Source organism: Manduca sexta, chromosome 12 (assembly GCF_014839805.1).
Source record: "Manduca sexta isolate Smith_Timp_Sample1 chromosome 12, JHU_Msex_v1.0, whole genome shotgun sequence".
Classification (NCBI taxonomy): Eukaryota; Metazoa; Arthropoda; class Insecta; order Lepidoptera; family Sphingidae; genus Manduca; species Manduca sexta.
In genome coordinates, this window is record NC_051126.1 from 10649411 (window position 1) to 10666377 (window position 16967).

At 32.4% G+C, this 16967-nt stretch overlaps 1 protein-coding gene and 1 non-coding gene across 2 annotated transcripts in view; one reads left to right on the forward strand and one right to left on the reverse strand.

Annotated features, from left to right (window-relative positions):
* LOC115440753 (protein eva-1) overlaps window positions 1-16967 on the reverse strand; it is a 98332-nt gene that overhangs the window by 51411 nt on the left and 29954 nt on the right. The window lies entirely within an intron of this gene.
* On the forward strand, window positions 10949-11056 carry LOC115440759. The gene has a single exon (XR_003938395.1). It is a non-coding gene; the product is annotated as a U6 spliceosomal RNA (small nuclear RNA).

A 16967-nucleotide genomic window follows, 5' to 3' on the forward strand; every position in this document is an offset into this window, starting at 1 on the left:
GCAGTATTTAATGAAGGAATAAAGTCAATATAGATGTTTTATATGTATAGTACCAAGCAACTTAATATTATATTTAACAATATGTAGTGGCAGCCTGTATATAAGACAGCACTGCAGTAGATAGATATTGATTCGTATATTAATAAAATTATTTCATTGAAGTGTATGTGTCGTTGGTAGTCCTATTAAAAATAAAAACATGATAACAGAAATTGACAAAAACATACGATTCAAATACAAGCTTAATATAAATTCGTCTTTGACAGTACTAACAATGACGTGATCTTTTCAACAGCACACTTTTAATTTGACGTGAACTTCGCGGTTTTTAAGGCATAAACCGGCGTACAATTCTACCCCAACCAGTAGCAAAACGTCATACACATGACGCCACACCGCTGTGTGTTCAGAACAGCTCTTTATACAAAAGCCATTCGATCAGTAAAGACTGACAATATCTATTCATATATGTAATGCCTCGCGGTTGCGAATTGCGGCTTAATCTAGTTTCGGAAAATGGCGTACGCTTGCCGTTAACTTTCAACACTGCAGTAATTCCGACTTAAACTTTTTGCACCACGTTTCTGATTTACTGAGTTAAAAGATTAAACTTTCCCGTGTCAATTGCCGGTCTCGCGTTCAAAGATGACAAAATAGGGATATCTTTTTAAATTTAATTATAAAATGATAATAAAATCAAATGAAATTTGTTTGTTTATCTTTTAATCCCAATAATCATTGATTATTATGTACTTGCTAATTTCAGCGGTTTTTATATAAATCTGCTAACACTTCTATATCCATTGTTTGTTTAATCTGGAACCGGAAAGTCGAATCAAATTCCCAAGTGATTCAATCTATCTATCAGCTGTTATCCTGTGATGTATTTAAGTTTGGCATTCGGAAATCTATCAATTATGACGGAAAGCCACAGTAGCCTCCTCAACGTGATTTAATATACTTTTTTTCTGTTTGAGATGTTTGATTACATCGGACTTTAAATTACCTTCGCAAATAGCCCCATAATTCTTATACACACACACACATCACGCATTTATCCCCGGAGGGGTAGGCAGAGGCGCAACCAGGGTACCCACTTTTCGCCAAGTGTGTTCCGTCCTATGTTACGATAGAGGGCGAACCTATCGCTATATCGAACATAAATTCCAGACTCCGGGCTGATACTGAGAGGAAAAACCCAAATATCACTGCCCGACCCGGGACTTGAACCCCGAACCTCAGAGCGTATCGTACCGCGCATGCAGTACAACTACAATTTTATAATTCCTAATTTATTCCTTAAAGTACGATGATGGTTCTTACGGAGAGAAAAAATTAAAAAAATGCCTAAAAAAGTCTAAAAACATCACTTTTCTATATTTCCATACAAAAGATTCGTAATAATACTTAAAAGTCAATTTGAACTTTAATGCCATACCATAAAGTTTAAGTGTTAGTGGAGGAGTTCCGGCAAAATAATTGAGTGACGTTAGTATCGTATAAATATTAATGTCAATCCGTCGACTGTTAGGCGGTACGAAGTTCGCAGGGTCAGCTAGTATTCTTATATAAATTTCTTCTTTCAGTAATAAAACGTGCCCAAGTAGACAACGAAGGACTTCTCCCGACACCTGCAAACGACGCGACGTTAATGCGGACAAGGATAGAAAGTATAACTAGAATGCCTTCTCTAATCTGACAATTCAATAATTTCTTTTCAACGTAACTGACAATTTCATCCGACGAGCGGTGATAGGAAAATAAAGGCTCCGTTCAGTTTATTACTTTAGTATTGTTTTGTCTAGAAGATTGCTCTTGGTAATAGTTTATTTATAACGGCGATAGCCTAGTTGGGAGTGGAACGTGCTGTCAAAACGAATGTCTGCAGGTTCAAACCCCTTTGGGTTTTGAACCTGCAGACATTCGTTTCGCGCCTCTGGGTTTTTTAAAGTTATGTGTATTCTTTGTGAATTGGTGATTGCTTTAACGATGAAGAAAAACATCGTAAGGTGACCCGCGTGCTTGAGAAATTCTCCAAGAATTTTGAGGGTATGTGAAATCTGCCGATCCGCACTAGGGCAGTGTGATGGAACTAACGCCTAATCCCTCTTGATACTAGAGAAGGCCCGTGCCCAGCAGTAGGACAGTATATACTATAGAGCTGATGTTAATAGTTTATAAATAGTTCTAAAAGATTGTAAATTAATATTATTGTGTTATGTGACAGCATAATTAGACTTTCTCACATAGAAATTCCAGAAACGGTAATATAACGCGACCACAGTATCGCTTTAAGACATTTTGTCAAGATAAAACTACGCCTATCTAGGCTTAATTAAGGTTCTAAGGTAAGATTTTACAGCATTAAATTAATAGTTAAGTCTATAAATTAAGGCGTTCGAGCAACCAAACAGAAACTTTAGCTTTATACATAGTCATTTTGACATTGCGTTAATAACATTAAAATAACTTATTATACGTATACCTGATTCTTGCCGGCTTCCCTTTGTGTAGAATTTATGTAGAATATAATTAGCTTTAGATCGATTTGTAGACCGCATTCATTCATATTATTCCCTCTCAGTAGTAGAGGAGGCCCGAGCCCAACTGTGGGACAGTATATAATACATGGCTGATATTATTCATGCATATTAGTACCTATATATGTTGTGTCGAGTTCCTCTACAAAAAATTTCACCTTTCGCCACTGATGCGTATTTATTTTATTCCAAACACTTACTTTTTATTTTACATCGACGGTTTGAGAAACTTATTGTAATGTTATTTTCCAGAAAACAAGTATGTAGTTTCTTTTAGTAGAGCGAAATCAAAATGACCCATATAAACTCACTTAAACACAAAAATGCTTACAGTTTATGACAATGTTAAACTGTTAATCAGTTTACCCTTATTCCCTTTTATCCGGTACCTACTAACCAGTCAGATTTAGACCCGTATAGTAATGAAAATGACAGTATCAGAGTTATAATTTTAAATGAAACCTCTTTTCGACTTTTGCTGTGACGAAAACGTCTTTAAAACTCAGGAGACATGTAAATCAAATTTAATTTTGATTATATCTATATTGCAGTAAATATTGAAATTGAGTATAAAATATGATAGAATATATTATTATGATATTGCAGTACTTAATATCTCATCTATATCGATAACTATAAATATTATTATGTCCTTCAAACGGCATATATTAATTAATTATGATACGTTTAATTTAGCACTGTACTTTTCACTATTAATAAAAATATAGCATATTTTAAAAATTATTTATTTATATATACGCACATGAAAAAATAGAAGGTAAGTATAATTTCTAGTAGAGAGCAAATTTTATTATAAAATGGATTTTATTTTGCTACAATACCAACGGCACTGTCGATATTAACTCAGTTAATGATACTGTTGAAATAACCACTAATTATCTTACCATGTATTACCAGTTTTTGGGGAAACTTTCAGCATTCCAGAGCGTCAGGCGTCATGCATATTTCCGCAATCCAAAATAAAACAAGAATAAACACATCACGCCTTTATCCACGAAGGAGTGGAGAGAGATGTAACTAGAACACCCACTTATCGCCATGTGCGTTCCGTCTCATGATTTGATAGGGGGCGAGCACATCGCTAGACTAGGCACAAACTCCACACTTCTAATACTGAGCGAAAAAACCTATGAAATAATTTCTAAAATCCATAGACAGACATGACGTGTTAGACAGCACGAGGCAAAATTTTAAATGTGTTACCTTATTGTAACATTTTATACTAAATCAATTAAAAATATAAGCCAGGCCAGCGTGGTGGACTAAGGCCTAATCCCTCTCAGTAGTAGAGGAGGCCCGTGCTCAGCAGTGGGCAAGTGTATAATACAGGGCATATACTATTATTATAATTAAAACTATGAAACCCATGCCTACACACATATCCTAATGATTATGTCTCGCCTTTATTGAAATAGATACTTGTAGACTACAGATTATTTGATTCTAAGTATAATTTTGGTACCATTAAGAGATTATATGGACGCAAATAGAATTATAATATATGGAAAATATGGACGTCTTTCTTGCATTTAAATCACAAGTCACTATCGTGCCATGATGAACAAAAGTAAACGAATATATGTATAAAATAAGTATGTGCTTCGCCTAATTTTCATAGTAATAACAATAGCTAATAATATTGCCTACAGGATTCGAGTAATTTAAAAAAGATAGTACCTGGATACTCAAATTACACACTGGACAGAGACTGGTTTGATTTTAGTAGAAAAAAGCCAATATTCGTTACCACAGAAATGTTAAATTAACAAGTTTTCCACGGAATGGAGATATCGAATGAATTACAAAATTAAGTATTTTATCATTCAAATTTATTTTTTGAAATACTATATCGGACAAAACCCGCCTATAGAATAACTTTGTACTATGGACGGAATTTATAAAATCTGCATTTGATATTAATATTCAGAAATGTTTCCATTTTATGCGATAAACGTATGACAAAATGATTTTAGTATTAATTACCCTACCGCATAATGAATTATGCTGTACTAATCTAACATAATTTGTGCTAAAGTATTAATTTGTGTATGACACAATCCATTATTATTTAAACTGTTAATTAATTGTTGCTTTGTAATTATCTATTTAGTAGTTCATTTATCAACCCAACAATTATATATACGGCAAATTTTAGAGTACCTAATAGGCACATATTTTACAATGTTGTGTACTATTGTATAATGACTAATACATAATTTACAACGCTACTAGTTTTATTACCATTAGGATATTTTTAAGTTTATATTTGAAAGAAAATTGTAAACAATCTTTATCAAACTAAACAATGTACATATACCTAGAAATTTAATGTAAGAAAGAGTACATTTATGTCAAAAATAAAACCATCAAGCTAAAATACAATCCAAATAGTCCTACTCTCTAGGAAATTCATATTTTATTAATGACCATTATCAGTATATTACGTTAATTACATGCATACAGACTTGATGCAGGCAGTTCAAGACCGTTTGGGATGGAGAATCACTGTGGATGCCCACTGCTTCATTTAGGGGATAGGACCTGAATGAATGAATGATGAAATACACTTATCTTTATAGTAGTAAATAGAGCTGTGACCTACATTTCGCCAGACATGCTATAATATGGGTCTGATATTCTAACACAGAGTTGCTCTGTCGCTATTTATCGGGAGCAATTGAAAATCAAATTTTATTATTCAACTCTCACAACTCGATAAATAAAACGTAACATTTTACTTCTTATCTTATCTTACTTATATAAATGGGAAAGATTTCAAAAATGTTTAGATGTTTGTTAGAAGTAAACAGGAAACAACTGAACGGATTTGGATGAAATTTGGCATACGGGTAGAGAATCATTTTTTTTTTTATACGGGCAATGAAATTCACCTGATGGTAATTGAAGTGGGGTCCAATAGAATGTCAACTGACGAGCGATGATTACCCCACGGCAGTTGACACAATCATGCCGGCCTGTTGGAACCGCATAAGCACAGGCTGATCCCGGAACGCGATACACTTACGTGGGCCACTATGCCGGGTATTAACACCTTGTGTACGGTGGTCGCTATCCGGGCGGATATAAGATATATCCTATCATGAGCAAAACGCATAGGTTACTTTTTATTCCAGAATTTACTCTCATGGGAAATATTTTTTTAATCTGATCTTTAAATAGGGTACCGGACTCGTTTTTGTTCTTTACTATTATCAAATATTTACGTTATATAAATTATAACACCAAAGGAATTATTAAAATCCGGTAAAATATCAAGTTATAAATCTTTGAATGTCAGTGCTTCTTTTTCATGTTATTAACCATTACATATAGAATAATAAACAAAATCAAACATAGACCGATTACCTATTGATCGCGATGGCGTCGTGCAGTGTTTTACGGACTTTTGTAGCGCGAAAGAGTTTTCACGTAAGCGAAGCGGCTAGTAACACCTAGTTTGATATTTCAACATAGAAAAAATAAGAATCTGAATTGACGGCTTAGCTAAAAGGGTTTAATCACGCTACGAGCATGGCGTGTGGAAAATCGTTTGATCAGGCGATTCTTGCTTAACTCTGCAGTACGAATAGGCAATAAACTACATCGTAATCCTTGAATTGAACATGAAAATATATTTTTTATACTGACAAACTGATAATCGTGTTGTAGTTGCTTTATCGGTACTAACTACCTATTTAAACTAACAGTTCGATTTCTTTTCAACGACTTTTTTTTTCTAATATTTTGGACTAGGTTAAAAATACCGAGAAAAATGTGCTGATTCTAAGTACACATTATAAAACTCAGTGTTGCAATTAAATGTCGCTAAGTCAATTAGTCCTTTTTTTTTTTGAACAAAATCCTCTTGAATCCCCTTCGCCTGAACATCGATATACATACCTTTTTATTATTAAGATTTAAGAGTGGTGACATTAAATATACATTATATAAAGTAAATTATATAATGTGTACTACCTCGGTGCTGTAGTTGTACTGTATTTGCAGTACGGCAACGCTCTGAGGTCCTGGGTTCGAATCTCGGGTCAGGCAAAGTGATATTTGGGTTTTTCTGCTCAGTCAGCCCGGAGTCTGGAATTTGTGCTTGATATGGCGATAGGCTCGCCCCCTATCATATCATGCGATGGAACATACTCAGCGAAAAGTGGGTAGGTACCCTGGTTGCGCCAGTGCATACCCAGAGATAAATGCGTGACGCGTATGTATAAAATAATTAATACCTTCAAGGTAGTAAGGTTTAACACTATGAATACGTAGATACATTATGTTGATTATGAAGCCAATGCTTATTCCTAGATCGATATTTGTATGGCCCGCACCATCACCTCTCACACATTTCCGACCGCATTCTCTATAGGTACAACTAGATTTGTAACTCACAAAAAAAGTGTTCTAGATTTCTTTCATTTATTCTCTTCTCGAACAAAATTTCCTCTTTCGTTCTTATTTATTTCCATGTTTTTCTTACACTGTACCGTTATTCGTTTTCATTTCTTTTAGAGTGTGTTTACTCTTCATGCCGTTTTTCTTACTTTGGGGAAATCTTTAGGTAAAAGTTCTTTTATAATTTCAATATTGTATAATTAGCTAAGGCAAAATAAGTGTTAATAAAACAGTTTAAGTTCTGCTTTCCAATCGCTTTAAGGAACCAAGTTTAAAGGCCTTTTGACAGTACATTTAAAAAAAATTACTCATACGATGAGAGAATAATATATTTATTTTAGTTTATATTTATTGAAGTGATTTAAAAAAATATATCTTATTTACTGAGACCACTTATTTCTTACTCTCGAAAATATCAGACTTATTGAATTGTACCTAGGCAGTTGATGCTGTAACAAGATTAGTATCAACTACTTATTTGTCCACGCAGTTAGGTCTAAATATAAAAGGACTAGGGTAAAATTGTAAAGAAATACCTAATACATCTACGCGTTTTTACACTGTATTTGGCTAAAATTAATTACAAGCCTTTTTTCTTTTAAGATATTACATAAAACAATTAAGAGTAAAAAAAAGATTGGAAATTTTTTTTCTTCTTTATGTGTAAAATCAAACTCTGTATAATTAGAAACAATTCACATTATATAAAAGTCCTCTCCCAAGCAAATGCTCTTGAACACTCGTTCCATACTTTTACTACGCTGAGTTACAAAAGGGAAATTGCAAAGATTTTCGAATATTTAAAAAACATATTTTTTTTCTAAATTTCAAACTATACAAAATTCTCTAATTGAAATAGTAAATTTGCATTTTATAAAATAACTACAATTTATATTAGTTTCAACTCAAATGGCAGCAGTCTATGATAAATTACGAGATGATGCAAAATTTGTTACTTATTAGTAAACTTTTAGTCAATATAGCGTCATTCTTTTCCCTAACATAGTTTCTACCTATACACATAACTGCTACAAATACCAATTGATGAAAAATTCAACTACCCTCATGTGAAATTGCTCAATGTAAATTTTGTAAGCCAATATCGTACATTCCAGACGTACGCAACTTTTTAAAAATTTTAGCCTCAAATGTAATTCACAAAAGCATGTTCAAACGAAGTTAATTCGAAATGAATTCTAATGAAAATATTTCTATTTTTAACAGAGGTTCAACCATAAGGTTATATTTTTTTTAACTTCTATATACTCAATTCGTAACACCTTTGACTCTAGAGTAGAGATTGTACTTTTGATCAAGAAAATTCCTAAAATATAACAAAGTCACAATCTTTGCAAGCCAATGACGAACGAATACGCACGTCACGATAATAAATGATGCAATTAAAAAGTTAGCCTTATCGTGAATGCTACAAAGCATAAAATAAAACGTGACGTTAATTTAATACTTTTATAGCTTGGTCTATTTAAATTCTTTGTTCATTCGAAATTGCTCGAACACATAAACGCGTGCACGAAAATATGTTTAATTAGAAAACATAATAAAAAATTACGAAAAACTGTTCGAGTATTTTGATTTACTACGGCCGCTTAAAACTTATGAAACACTAACATTTTTTCTTCACAATAGACTTTTATCGAATTTGTATTATGGCCAAAATCCAACAAATTTTGATGTAATGATTTTGTCTCAGCGCTGAGACATATGCAATAAACATGAATCAATTTCTATTTAACCACAACTACACTCATCAGAGCGTAAAAATGCAAAAAAGAACTCCATTCCTAAATAAATTATAAAATAAGATGACACACAAATGTTTCTTGTATGATTGCGGTCACCTCTATCTTCGATATTTAACATTCAGAACATTGCAAGGGCGTCACTCTATCATATTATCTTGATCATAAGTTTTTACCCTTTATGGATGTGTGGCGCAGGTGTATTTGGCTCGCAATCACCACAATATATCTGAACTTTAACAAAATTAATTACATAAAAACAATTTTTCATCGCAATCATGCGTGACTCGTGTTTTAATCAAATATTATTTTTAATTAAATAAGATTAGTGCAATTTAGTTTATAATTGGCAGCCTCTGTGGTGCAGCGAGCGATGGAATAACTGTGAAAGTTTGAGTTTAAATCTTGCACTTAGAAAATGTTTGCGTGGTCACAAATATTGTAGGATCTATGTTTTGTTGGACCATTCCTTTACATTTTTGAATCAAACACACTACTGAAAGGTAAGCATATTTATTTCTAAACAAGAAAATTCTTTTAGCCAAATTTTTCGAGATAAAAGTGGTACAATATGGTGATATTTTCAATTGTAAGCGGCTTATTTTATACTAGCCTTTGCTTACGATTCCGCCAGCGTGAAAGAGTTTTTCCGGGATGAAAGTCCCGCTGTATATAGGTAATAATTACTTTATGTCCTTTCCAGGGTCTCTAACTACCCATGTCAAAGTTCATTTAAATCTGCCCAGTGGTTCAGCCAAGCGTAACATACAAACAGATAGACAGTTATTTTCGGATTTATACATATAGATAGATTTAATATAATAGACATCAGAAAATCACGCTAATTGACAAATCTTCAAATCCAAACAATTTCAAGTACTGTCGACATTACTGTACAAATCCTATTTTTCTCTTAAAGTTTAAAGTCTTGGTGTTCAGTGCCCCGTGTTGAAGGTAAGAGTGCTCGAAGGCGGGTGTGTCGGGCTCGTTACGGCGCCGTCTCCGTCACGGATCAGTGAGCAGTTCTTTGTCACTTCATTCGATGCAGGTGTACTAAGGAGTCTATTTATAAGAACGAGAGAAGAACCTATTATTCAGACTTTGCGAACTTTCCGTTCTATCGGGATTAACGATACTTTTTTGCCCCTAAAAGTGAGATACCGTTTGTAGTTTATTTTAGGAAATTAAAGATACTTTCCATTGAAATGCTTCTATAAAAACTATTCTAATAGTATAATAAATATTCTATGAAAAATAACTTTTTCGATTATTCATTTGGGAGGTCGACATTTGCAGCGATGCAGTATGCCGCTACAAACAGCATCAAAATGTATAAAGTATGGTTGAACGAATACTTTAGCTTTTAATTTTATAACTGACGCGGCTGGACCTTTCGTGAGAAAATAAAAAAAAATCCTAAAATAGGTTATTGAACATCGAAACAAAACTATCTGATTATAATATATCAGATTTATTTTCCATTCCGCTTCCGTAAATTTGATAAATCGAATGTACAAATCATTGAGAAAAGCGATAAAAATACGTACTGTAATTCTAAAAAAAAACATTCTCATAACTTACTAAAATACTTCTAATAAATAAGCACGAAGTTTTTTCTTAAGAATTTATTTTAGAGCGTCTAGACGTGAAATAAACAAAATAATAAACGCCTATAAATTTTCTTAAAGTTCTAAACAAAAATCCATTGTGTCAGATTTGCAAATTGAAATATTATGCAAACATTATTGGGTTTATAAATTTTAAGAAAGTCATTCCTCATACACAGCATAATGTTCAAATAATGCATCTACGTACTTATAATTTTAATATGTTAAGAAATTGGAACAATTGTTAAATAAATTAAAAGCATACTTTATTATTCACGATGAAATAACTGTCGCAGATTGAATCCAGGCAACACTATGGATTTATTTGAAGTATTCCTATGACTACAACTGTATTTTTATAGTAAAAGACTGACACATTCACAATCTTTGGCGTTTTTTATGGATTAAAATAAATATAGAAATGAACAGCTAAGTCAGACATAAAACTACATTTCAATAATAAAAGTTGAGTTCATCCCGTAATCACGAAAGCTGTAAAGTCTTCAAAACGTCGGAAAATAATAACGTAAAAAACCGCGATAAAAATCGGAAAATTGTTTTATTTTAATAGAAGTTAAGTTTGTAACTTACGTTAATGTCTTTATATTGGTTTATAAGCATTGGCTTCGGCAGTACATATATACTAAAATTGGAATGGTATAGAGAAGATTAGGATAACCCCGTATGTAATGATACCACGCAAAATCGTGAAGCGTTCCACATTTTATTTTTCTACTTGACATGCACAAAATCATCGTCTGACAACGATGGAGCCAGTCTCAAAATTGAAATTACATCATAAATCGAAAATTCAAAAATAGAATTAAAATAAAATCATAATAAAACAGTACGTGCCTCTAGTGAAAATATGAGGCCTTTGAAATATGTTCGAGCATTAAAAAAACAATTTCCGGTGGCAAAAGCCGCTTACACGTACAAAATCACATTTATCTTAGACCAAGAATGAATCCGAACTACCTGATTGCCCATAAAAAATAAATAATGGGCTGTATGATAGCCCTGTCGACTCCTTACTACAAAATTCCATGTAAAAATTGATTCATATTAGATATTATGGGGAGATTCTGAAGAAATTTTCCTGGGCCTAAAAGTACTTATAATCAATTTGGAATTTCAATAGGCTTTGGTAATTCATATTCAGTACTTACAACAAATTAATTTACATAAATATTCCCAATGTTTCTAACAAGATTTATAAAAACCGATAATTTTATAATACTTTTTGATAATGTAATAAAATGTTGCAATATTTATAAACGGATTTGTCTTTTCTTGCATGTGTTAAAATACGCTTCCGATAGTGTAACTTGTGAATTTTGAATGGGTACATCACCGACCTTTTACGCTTTTACTAACATACGTATAATACACATATTACTGAATTGCGAATATCTTAATAAAATAAGAGTCCTTTAATATCCACGCCGTTCCGCCTCTATACAGTTTCGCCTTCCTACGGTTTCGCGTTCGCACTGCTCAATATATAAGACCTCGGTTGTGTGTGAGACTATGAAGGCAGCGCAGTAGTGCTTCATTCTATACTTTAATTTTTTATAGGGTTAATCTAGGCAGCAGATCCGAAGCATACTTCCATGTTCCAAAGTTATTACTAATGGAAAGACTTGTCGTTAACCATCAGGCGAGCAGCTTGCTTCGTTTCCCACTAATTAGTATAAAAATTAGGTTACAATATAATTTCCGTAGTTGTATTCGACTTTTCTGTACTAATCAAAAACAGACCCTCACATACCAGTAATATGATTGATAATATAGTTGTATCTTAATCTATTACCCTTTCACGGATTCCGCTCAATCATATCAAATAGTAACACAAACTCACTTAAGCCATATAAGCCATCAAGCCATATAGTTCATCTCGTCTCAAAGCGATCTCAATGAGTTAATATGACACCAAGGATAGTTTGCTCTCCTTATTCCCAATATTGAATTCCAATCTCCATATTTGAGTTATAGGATATACCATCCAAATATAGATTTAACGTCTAATGGCTTTTATACGATGTAATAATATAAGATGTTTTTTCTCAAAAGTTTGAAAATTTTTCTTTACGGTAATGAGGGATATGCAAAACTTCCTCATTCTAATTCTTCCGATTTGATCAGTAAAGCCCATATTTATGGAGGTAAGATATTTTATACATATTCAAAATAAATAATTTTAAATATATCATTAAAAATGATTCTAAACATTACAAAAAAATACTTTTCTCAAAAAAAATTGTTGTTTAACCTATGAACTAAATCGTCATAATTCCCGCCAAATGGCAAGCTCACGTAATTTGTGATGAAGCAATTATGCCGGTCGGCATTTCTTTAGGCTTCGTTTCGCTTAGCATCAGGTGCAGCGACATCATTCTACCGAGCCCCGGTAAAAGTAAAAAATAAGTAATCAAATGAACCTAATCTAATAAAGCAAATTTTTCTTTTATATGTATGACTATTAAAAAAATGATTACCTAATGATTATTAATAAACTAGTAAATTTCTGTGAAATGGTTATTTGTTCTATTAATATAAAGAAGGGAAAGCATTGTATCAACATTATGTTGCAATTCATAGTTACCCATATTACTTTGTTAGCTTGGCGTAATTTGGATTTCTATATAGAATCTCTTATGTAAACCGAAAAAAGATGCTTCACCTCTGGTTAAGAGTATTTAGGTTTCTGCTATTTTATGCCCATTGTTCGCCAACTTAGGTGGTTATTGTGGAAACTTTCCATGGGAATCGTTATTGCCACTGAAAACTATTTTTATAATAATTAAAATTAATGACTTTGTATAACACAATGCCTTGCAAAATATTTAACTTATACTTTTAAAACAAACTTGTGTATAAAGGAAGCTCGGGATGTACAGCCACATTCAGACATGTATGTAATTATTACACATATGTTTTCAATTATTTAAAAATAGAATGGTTTATCGGTAGCGTATTATTGATACATTGCAAAATTAATTTCGAAAAACATTTTCTACGTTAAACAAAATCAACAAGGCGTACATTTATTAACTACGAACGTATTTTAATTAAATAATTTACATATTATAAATATTAAACTAACACATTTGATGGAACGATGTAAAATGTTGTTTTTCCTTTTTGTGAATTATGAACATTTTAATTAGGTTTCAGTAACAGCAATCCGTAATGTATTATCTATTGAAATGTCACTCTCGCATAATCAGCAGTACTAAAACCATTGTTTACCAGTTTAATGTTAGTTTGTCGGTTAGCCAATAATGAGCCACTGGTAGTTGTTAACAAACCAACAATTTTGTTTATTAATCCTATAAATCGGCTTTAACAGTGAGCAAAATACAATACCACAGCTTATCAAAGAACACGACTAGATAAAACCGAACAAGTCCGAGTATTGTTCGCGTATACATACAAACTAGCGTTTTTTAAATAAAAATTCAAGTTCTCCTTTACATACGCTCTAAGACATGATTTATTTGCCAAATGTCATGACTCTAGGCGAACGGGCACTACCCAATAGGTTTTGATTCTTAACAATTCGCAAAATATGCGACATAATACTAAGGTCGCGTTGACTTCACAAGTTTGATTTTTCACAGCTGAAAGCGATCGGAGACCCAAGTATTTCATATAAATTCAACTTGATACCGTTGTACGTTCCTAAAAAAAGGGTTTTGACAGATCTAGTTCGACAGATTGACGCCTTTATAGGCGGACAACTTTGTAATCCTATAAGGGTTCCTTTTGAGGTATGGAACCCTAAAAAGTTAAAAAAATATATTTTATTTTACGTTATATACAATTCGAAAGTCTGAAACCATTAATTTAGTTCCATTAAAAGGTTGATAATTACGATGGGTAAACGCACCCTTAAAGCGTTTAGAACATAATATTAATATCCCTGCGAGCGAACATAAGGACTGCAATTATTGCAATTATGGGAAGTTTGGAAAGCGTCTGCCGGTAAGGACGCCATTAATAACTCACTGCGTTTTTAATGGAGCATAGTTTTATTAAAAGGCTACTTATTACCACACACTATTATTACACTGATTGAATTGTATAGGTATAGGCCACAAAATTAGCCGAACGCGTTGAGTTTAATACCTTTTTCTTTAAAGTAAAGATAATGGTATTTAACTAAAAAGGTAGTAAAGTAAACAAACATCTTTTATTTTTTAAAGAAAATAAATTTTGTATGAATACAAAGTGTATGCAGTTTGAAGTTTTTGAATAACGTTTTTTATGTTTACGCAAATGTTAGACAGTGACATTGATTATCGCGGTTTGTAAGATGATCATTCTTTCCCAACATTTCGAAGACTTGACTTGACTTTTCAGGACCAACACATCAGTCCGCTCCGTGATCACAAAGGCTATAAAGTCTTAAACGTCAGGAGAAAATGATATATAAAACCGCGATAAAATTCGTAAAAAAAGTTTTGAATTTGACTCATGACTATATTGCTCCCGTTTATTAGCGGAAATATACGAAGTCCCATAATATTCTTTGTTCACAGGTATTTCCGAAACATCACTCCTGTTATATACTAATATCAGCACCACTACCGTTCCTGGTTTCCAGCAATAACAAGGATAGTCCCTTAATCCTCTATGACAAAGGATGTTAATCTAACACAACAGTAAAGCTTGGTTCACTCAAGTGCGGATTAGAATAGTTATTACCTAACAGAGTCATAAACTAAGGCTTCTGCGTAGTTTAAAAAAAAATGAATACGTTTATACAATACATACATTATATACACTTCAATACGTGTACCGTCATTCAAGTACCCGTATTATACACCCACACACTCGCAGACTAAAATTAATAAAATCTTGCATTGATGTTTCGCACTTTATTTTATTATGATATGTAACGCTGTATGTAAATCGGTCGTCTATGATACAGGCCGCGCCTACTATGAAACTGAGGTATAGTTTTTGTCCTATGATTTCAATTTAATTTTATTAATATGTTACCTAAGACTTATTTGTCTTAATTCATAAGGAAAATTGTATTTTTGGTAAATTTGATAAATAAATAAATAAAGTATATTTTGCACAAGTTCAGCGTTCAATCGCAAATCGATTAAACCTATATAAGTGTAAATTAAACTTACGTTCACTCTTATTTTAATTTAGACCTATTCAACATGTATTTGAAACGATGTGTATACGCCCTTACAATACTAAGGGCAAGTACACAACGTAATAAGAAAGCAATGTGTTAGAAACATTCCATGGTGCACTAATCTCCGCTTCATATCTTCACTGCAATATTTATAGCAGCTTTTTAAACCGGTTCACTCATCTAGCGCAGTCAGCCGGGATAACGGTTCGCTTCGCAGCTGAAAGTCTAGCACACGACCCCATAAGTTGAAATACTTGGTTACTGACACCGAAAGATAGCGACTGTAGTCTCTAAAGAACTGGACATGGTCCAATTTAACGTTTGATGTACTTTAGGTCACGTGATACAAAATATTACTTTAGTAATGTAGGATCGTGGGAAGTGCAAAACATCAAATACTTGAACTGCTTTTATTTTCTTCACAAACACACACAAATGCAACATTATCGTCTTATTAAATGTTGTTACATCGAAATACGTAACATTCGTGCGTCTTTTTTTACTTACTTCGCCATCTTAGATTACTTTCACTCTATCTCTTTCACTCCACAGTTAACATTCCGTTTAACTCAAAATCTTTCCTTACTCTCTGACAGTAATATGCTTTTCAAATATATTATTGGATCACTTCACTTAATTTATAAATACTCGTCTCGAAATACGAAAACTATTATGTCGTTTGAAATCGACATGTCTAATTGTTGTCTATATATCAATATTGTCGAAAGCAAAAAATATTTCCACGAATACATTCAACAATATATCAAGTGATATTGCAAAAAATAATTTTATTTAATTGACAGCATCTGAAATTAAAAATGTTTGTTCAGAAATAAACTAAAATGTTTGATAACAATGTTTCAATAATAACATTCCCTCGTTAAAGCACGTTGAACATTCGACTCGGTTAAATTAAATAATTTCGCAACAGTTTGTTATATACGTGTCGTAGTTTTGGTGAAATATATTAAAATTTATTGGGAATGTTATATGCCTTCTGTAACTTTTAATAAAACGATCAGTCTGATTATGCCTACAATTCATAATCTGCATTATGTTTCCTACCTACTTATTCATAAAACTTTCATGGAAAATAGATATTTAAGAATACTAAACGAGATTTTTTCATTTAGGTCTAACAGCAATATCCACCGACCAGTAGACAGTACGTAAAACAAAAAGTATAATTTTACTAGAAACCGTTTTAGTCAACATTATTGTTTAAGTAACTAGGTTTTATATAAATTTTTCAACTATGTATTTCATTTATTCACAATTTCTTTTAAAACATAGGTAGTTGATGCTTTCAATATACTACTTTCTTGAAATATCTAAGTAACATAACAATGGCTCAGGTACATAGAAGCATATTGATATGTACAAAGATTCATAAAGTTCGTTTAAAAGAGAACAGTAATATAAAGCTACTGAGAAATATTCCATAATATTGTACATAATAAAATCATGCCTATAGCAAAAA